Raw genomic sequence first — 6,805 nt, 5'->3', positions numbered from 1 at the left:
TACCTGTGTGGATGCAGAAGCTGCACTTCACCTGGTATCTTACTAAACCTCGTGGGACTGTTACTTTCAATTTTGGAGAAGGAAATAGCAATAGCATTTAGACTTACATACTGCTTCACAATGCTTTACGGCCCTCTCTAAGCAGTTTACAGAGTCAGCATATTGTCCCCAACAATCTGGGTCCTCATTTTACTGACCTGGGAAGGATGGAAGGCTAAGTCAACCTTGAGCCTGGTGAGATTTGAACTGCCAAAGTGCAGACAGCCAGCAGTCAGCAGAAGTAGCCTGCAGTACTGCATTCTAACCACTTCACCACTATGGCTCTTCAATCGTCAAAGGATACTTCAATCCTTGCTTGTTTGTTTTTAACCAACAATACAGGAATCCTTTGGGTACCGTTTGTTGCTTGTTTGTTTTTGTTTCTCAGACTAGTCTACCATCTTAGGATTTCTCTGATAGTCTCCCACCCAAATACCAACTCAGAACACCCCTGCTAAGCTTTGAGCCAGACACAATTGGCTAGATGCTGCTGGATGCTGAAACAGTTTGTTCCTCATGTGTGTTAATCTGAAATTATATTATAATTTGGCTGGATTGGGTGTAGGGAGGGAAGGGTGGATTGGAAGAAGGACTGGAGACAAAGCCAAATCTGAATCTCCTATAGCTGCATACCTTCTCATTAAAGAGTGTGCAGTAACTGGCAGTGGAATTTTAAGTTACACTGCTGAGACATTTTTGCAATGTCTGTCCCAGAGACATGTGGTGATGTTTTGGTGCAAGACAGGCACAAAATGTACGCTGTGTATTCATTGGACTGTGTGCAATAGCATCACACTTCATCTTTGCATTTTTTTAACTGAGTTACTTATATGACCATCTGGTCAAATGTCTTTCCTGCTTCAAACTCTCTTGCTGGTAGGTCTCTCCAATTAAGCATTCAATATACATGGATAAAATCCCCCCCACCCTCTCTGTAGCTTCCGGGAGGCTCAAACGGATATATGTGAGTTAAATGGTGACTATATTTTTTTCATTCTTTATGCTGTGTATCTAAAGCTGTTTGTGCTTGTGGAATACCTACTGAAAATAAATATTGTTCTAAAAACTAAACACCATTTGGAATAATAGCAATAGCACTTAGACTTATATACGGCTTTACAGTGCTTTACAGCCCTCTCTAAATGGTTTACAGAATCAGCCTATTCCCCCCAACAATCTAGGTCCTCATTTTACCCAACTCGGAAGGATGGAAGGCTGAGTCAACCTTAAGCCTGGTGAGATTTGAATTGCCAAATTGCAGTCAGCTGGCAGTCAGCAGGAGTACCCTGTACCACTGTACCACCATGGCTCTATAATGACCATTTATATCTCCTAGTTATTTCAATAAGTTATTCAAACTCTGCAGCAATACCAGATGTTCCAGCATCATAAATATTTAGGGTAATTAATACATTGAATATGATCTTGCCATTATTTGAGGTTCAGTTGGTTAGAACCATGGCTACTAATGTCATACAGGGCTTTGGATTCAGTTCAGATGCAAACTGTGAATGTAGCATCTCTCTGCAGTCCATGAAAACAACCACATCTGCTGCAGTAGAAGGCTTCCCACAGCAGCCATATGAAATGGATGCTTCAGTGTGGCCTTGTAATAGTTATTCTTCAGTCTATTCATAACTTATACCCACAATTGTAAGCACATATTACACATATCTACAGAATTGCTTTGTTACACAGATAACGGTATAATTACGTACTTGCATCATGACATCTTACACAAGCACTTAAAGTTGCATCATTTTTGTGATGACATCTATGATTGCCCACACACCTTAAGATAGTCAACAACAAAAATCTTGGAAAGATTACAGTAGGTTGAGAGTCATAGAATGATACATATATAAGAGAACAACGTTTTGAAGGTATTAAATTATTCTCTCCAGTGACCTAACTATAGAATCAGTAAGGGTGATACTGCAGATAAATGCTAGACCAGGAGAGGCACAGGTTCAAGCCTATCCTATGCTGAAAAGAATCTGTTCTGGTACTTTTATTTCCTTCTTAGCTTTTCAATTGTCTCTTTTGAATGGTGTGTACATGTAGTTTATCTCTATGCATCTATTAATGGACGATTTGTCAGAATATCAAGATTTCAGGAATTCCCTAGCATTTTTTAATGTGAACCTATGTTCTAGGATGCTCAGTTTCTCAATTAAAATTATGGCTGAGTCTGTCCATATGTTTTGAAATTAGTACTTGGTGTTCATGGAAGTGTACTGCTAATCTGCCTAGCTGCCCTACGTAGTGGTTGTCACAGTCCTTACAAGTGTTCCCCAACTTTTCAGCTTTGTGGACTGGCGGCAGGGAGGACAGGGGATGGTTCTGTGTGAGCGGCAGAGGCATGCTTTCTCGATTGCCGCTCACGCTCATGAAGCTGCACAGGCTTGTGCACGCAAGCCCACTACTTCTGTGCCCTAGGTCCAAATGGGCCACAGCCCAGTACTGGGCCGTTGCCTGGGGGTTGGGGACCCCTGCCTTATACTGTATGTTGCACATGACTTGCTGGTGATGCTTTAATCAGACTTTTTTTTTTATAAAGCTGCATTTTGTTGGAAGATGTTATATAGGCAATCTGTTTCCTTTTTCTGGTGTTCTTGGTTGATGTAGTCAACCAAGTCATCATCTGAATAATGTTCTTACACAGTCCTTTTGTGGGAGGTTGGATTGTTACTTTGACAATGGAGCATTTGGTTTTTTTATATTTGCATTTGTAATTTCCCATCTTTTCCGCTGCTGCTGAGGATATCCAGGAAGACTAGTGTGATTTATTTTATCTTCTTTTCTTGTGAACATATTTCGTTAAAGTGGTTGTTGATCATTTGATGTATCTTGTCCAGTTGTTCCTTATCATTTACATACCAGAGCCATATATTTGGTTGTATGTGTAGGAGTGCTATAGATGCTGCATTACGGTCTCTGGTATATTCTGAGAATGGTCATCCCATGGGTGTTTTTTTGTAGATACAGTTGTCTATCAAGCTGAAAGTAGGTAGTATGGAAGAGACTGATGAGGCCCATCATTCTGGGAATTTCAATCTTAGTGTATTTGGCTAGACTGGGTCTGTTGTGTAGAGGCACAGTAATGGAGAATTGATAGAATATTTACTTTCCTCTGTGAGATGTCCAAGCTTTTTTTTTTTGTAAGTCCTTTGGTTATATTGCATGTTGGGATCCCTGGTAACAATACAATTGGAGGAAGAGATATGTCAGGCTTGTGTATTTTGGGGCATCCATAGAAGAATGGGAAGATGGCTCCCCTTTGTTCCTCCACTATTGCTCTTCTTTTGTGATTTGAATTTTCCTGGTTAGGTTATTGAGGGTTCTCTTGATCAGTTGTCCAATTTCTGTGTTGGGGTTGTGTTTTACTGGGATGTAGGGTTTTTTTGTCCTCCAATAATTTGTTGGCTTTTTGTATATATTGTGCTTCTGTCCATGATAACCATGGTTCAGCTGTTGTCTGTTAGTGATCATTTGGCTCTTCCTTGGGTTTTTGAGGACTGCTCTATTCTGAATCTATGTTCTTCTGATCTGTGATATGATGGCCTGCCTTGTTTTCCTGGGTTTCTGTGGAAAACATAGGTGGTATTCAGCAGGTTCTGACCAGTTCTGGAGAACTGGGAGCGGAAATTTTGAGTAGTTCAGAATATCACCTCTGACTGGCCCTGCCCCCATCTATTCTCTGCCTTCTGAGTCCCAGCTGATCAGCTGGGTCTTCTTTTGTTGCCCTGCACAGGAGAACGGAGCTGGAAATCAGGTTAGTGGGGTGGGGAGAGAATGGGGATTTTACAGTATCCTTCCCCTGGAGTGGGGTGGGAATGGAGATTTTGCAGTATCCTTCCCCTGCCATGCCTGCCAAGCCACACCCACCAAGCCACGCCCATAGAATTGGTAGTAAAAAATATTGAATCCCACCACTGGTGGAAAGGCTTGTGGCTTAAATGCTGCATTTAAGACTGCAAGGTATTTTAAACCGGTTAGCATTATTTGTGTTATAATTGGGACTTTTCTAGAGGATATTGCATTCTGCAATAGAAAGTGGGAGGCTGGATAGATTGACTACCTACTGGTATCTCTTTGCTTCTGTGCTTAGCTTAGCTTGAGTAGTTTGGTTCAGAATTTTATTTTCCTTTTTTCAGTTTGTGTGAGAAATGCAGCCTTGATGGAAGATGCCAATGTTTTTGTGTTATGGCTTGTTCCCGTTGTTTTTTGAGGTTGTCTGGTGTTAGTTTAGTTTGCAGTGAGTAACCATGACCAGCAGTTGTTCAGCTATTTTTTAGCCAGCTGTGCAGTTTATTGGAGGTTTATATCACACACAGTCATAGGCATGCTGTCATAGGGCTTTGTGTAGAAAAAAAATAGTTGTTCCTTGGTGGAAGTTTGCCTTGGTCCTCTCTGACCTTGGCCTATATTCTCACCAATACTGTCATTGCCACCTAATTGAATAATGAATCATTTGCAAGCAAATAACCAAGCTCAGAAAACACCAAGGACTCCACAGTTCAACCCTGAACTACAGGAATTGTCTTCTGTTGTAAACTATTGTGAGCTCTTCGAGGCAAAGTGAGGTATAAATACAATACAAATACCAGTATGTTCCTGTATTCATTCTTAAACTATTAATAAACTGAATATATCCCCAACGTTACAGTGTTAGATCCAGATTTGAAATGTGAATCATTAGTTTGAACAGACTTTTCTCCACAGAACTGACAGCAGTGTCTTTCTTTAGATCTGACTTTCTTTAGTTCTGACTCAGTTGCTTCCTAAATTACAAAGCACACCATTCCTCTCCATCTGTCCATACCTAGAGATACGACAGTGGCATCAAGCACATGATTGGAAAAAACAACACACACACACACACACACACACCCATTGAATTGGTTCCAGGATGTGTAAACAGTATTCAGGACTTCCCAAACAGCTTCTCTCTTTTAGCTACTGTGATGACCCAGGACATGGCACAAAAGCAACCAAGGCACAAAAATAGGTAAAGTCCCTTTAATACCTCCATAATAAGGGGCGTGCATAAATGCCTCCCATCCCTGTCCTATTGTCCCCATTTAATCGTACCTATTTTCTGTATTCTTACTCATGTTTATACTTATACCTATTATTTTGTAAGTGATTGACAAATCAAACAAACAAACAAACAAACAAACTTGCGCCCCGATGTCCAGTTATCTTGAGCCAGAGAAACAATTCTCCCAAGAACAGTTTTTAAAGGAAAGAAATTCCATCCGAACCCAAAGTACATATAAATTATAAATAAAAAAACCACGCTGCAGCAATTAACAAGACAGGGCAGGATAAGGAATTGGAGACTTCAAAAGATAACGAAACTCACACTGTGGGGAGGACACCAGAACTCAGATAAGACTTGACAAACCAAAATAATTCACTCTTTGCTTCCAGAGAGGAACTGTGCGCAAACACACTCTTTATCCTGTTTTCCCAGCTGCAGCTAATGAAGGGAATCAGGGCCTTTTTCTCCCCCATAACCCATGTTGCTCCCTTATCCGTTCCTCCCTGTGTGCCCTAGGATGAAGAGGGGATGGTCTTCCTCTGAATACCCAGGCAGACTGTGCCCTTCCCCAATTTCCTCCACAGCCACCAGAGTCACACTACCATTCTCTGTCAGCTGTTCCACCTCTCCCTCGGAATCAGATTCCAACAGGGGCATGACAGCTACCTTGGAATGCAATAATGCACACACAATTCTACCTTCACCCACATACACATAGTGGGAAATTTTCAGCCAGTGGTAGCACACTTGTTGATTGCATACCTGTTGATTCTGAACACACTGAAGTTGGGATGAGGTTTGGGCACTATGTTGGAAACATCTGGGGGCCCAGGTGACTTACTTTACCTTATTCAGCATTTTACAGCTTCATGCAGACCTTATTTCTGTCGAAAAAGCCATGTCAGTTAATGTGCTGAAGTCGCCACCTTGCTCCTCAAGGCATTTGAAAAAGGGCAGGAGCAGAGGTGGTATTCAGCCAGTTCTGACCAGTTCTGGAGAACCAGTAGTGGAAATTGTGAGTAGTTCGGAGAACCGGCAAATACCACTTCTGACTGGCCCCGCTCCCATCTATTCTCTACCTCCCATTGAGTCCCAGCTGATTGGCTGCATCTTCTTTGGTTGCCCTGCACAGGAGAACAGAGCTGGAAAGCAGGTTAGTGGGGTGGGGAGGGAATGGGATTTTGCAGTAACCTTCTCCTGCTACACCCACCAAGCCACGCCCACCAAGCCACACCCACAGAACTGGTAGTAAAAAAATGTGAATCCCACCACTGGGCAGGAGGTGGCTATTATGTAACTCATTTTGATTTCCTTGGTTTTAAATTAGGATGTAATCCATTAGAAGCAGTGAACAGGAGTACCACCATATATTTGTACAGGTAATCCTCAACTTAACAATAGTTCATTTAGTGACTGTTCAAGGATACAACGGCACTGGGGGGAAAAAATCGCTTGTGACCGTTTTTCACACTTATGACATTGCAGCATCCCCATGGTCACATGATCAAAATTCAGAGGCTTGGCGACTGACTCATATTTATGATGGTTGCAGTGTCCCAGGACCGCGTGATCCCCTTTTGCGACCATCTGACAAGTAAAGCCGATGGGGAAGCCAGATTCACTTAACAACCGGGTTACTAACTTAACAACTTCAGTGATTCACTTAACATCTGTGGCAAGAAAGGTGGTAGATTGGGGCAAAATTCACTTAACAAATGT

The sequence above is a fragment of the Pseudonaja textilis genome, chromosome 1, assembly GCF_049901715.1.
Source record: "Pseudonaja textilis isolate UNSWEBS1 chromosome 1, rPseTex1.2, whole genome shotgun sequence".
In the NCBI taxonomy this organism is placed as follows: Eukaryota; Metazoa; Chordata; class Lepidosauria; order Squamata; family Elapidae; genus Pseudonaja; species Pseudonaja textilis.
Note: the sequence above shows the minus strand (reverse complement) of the source record.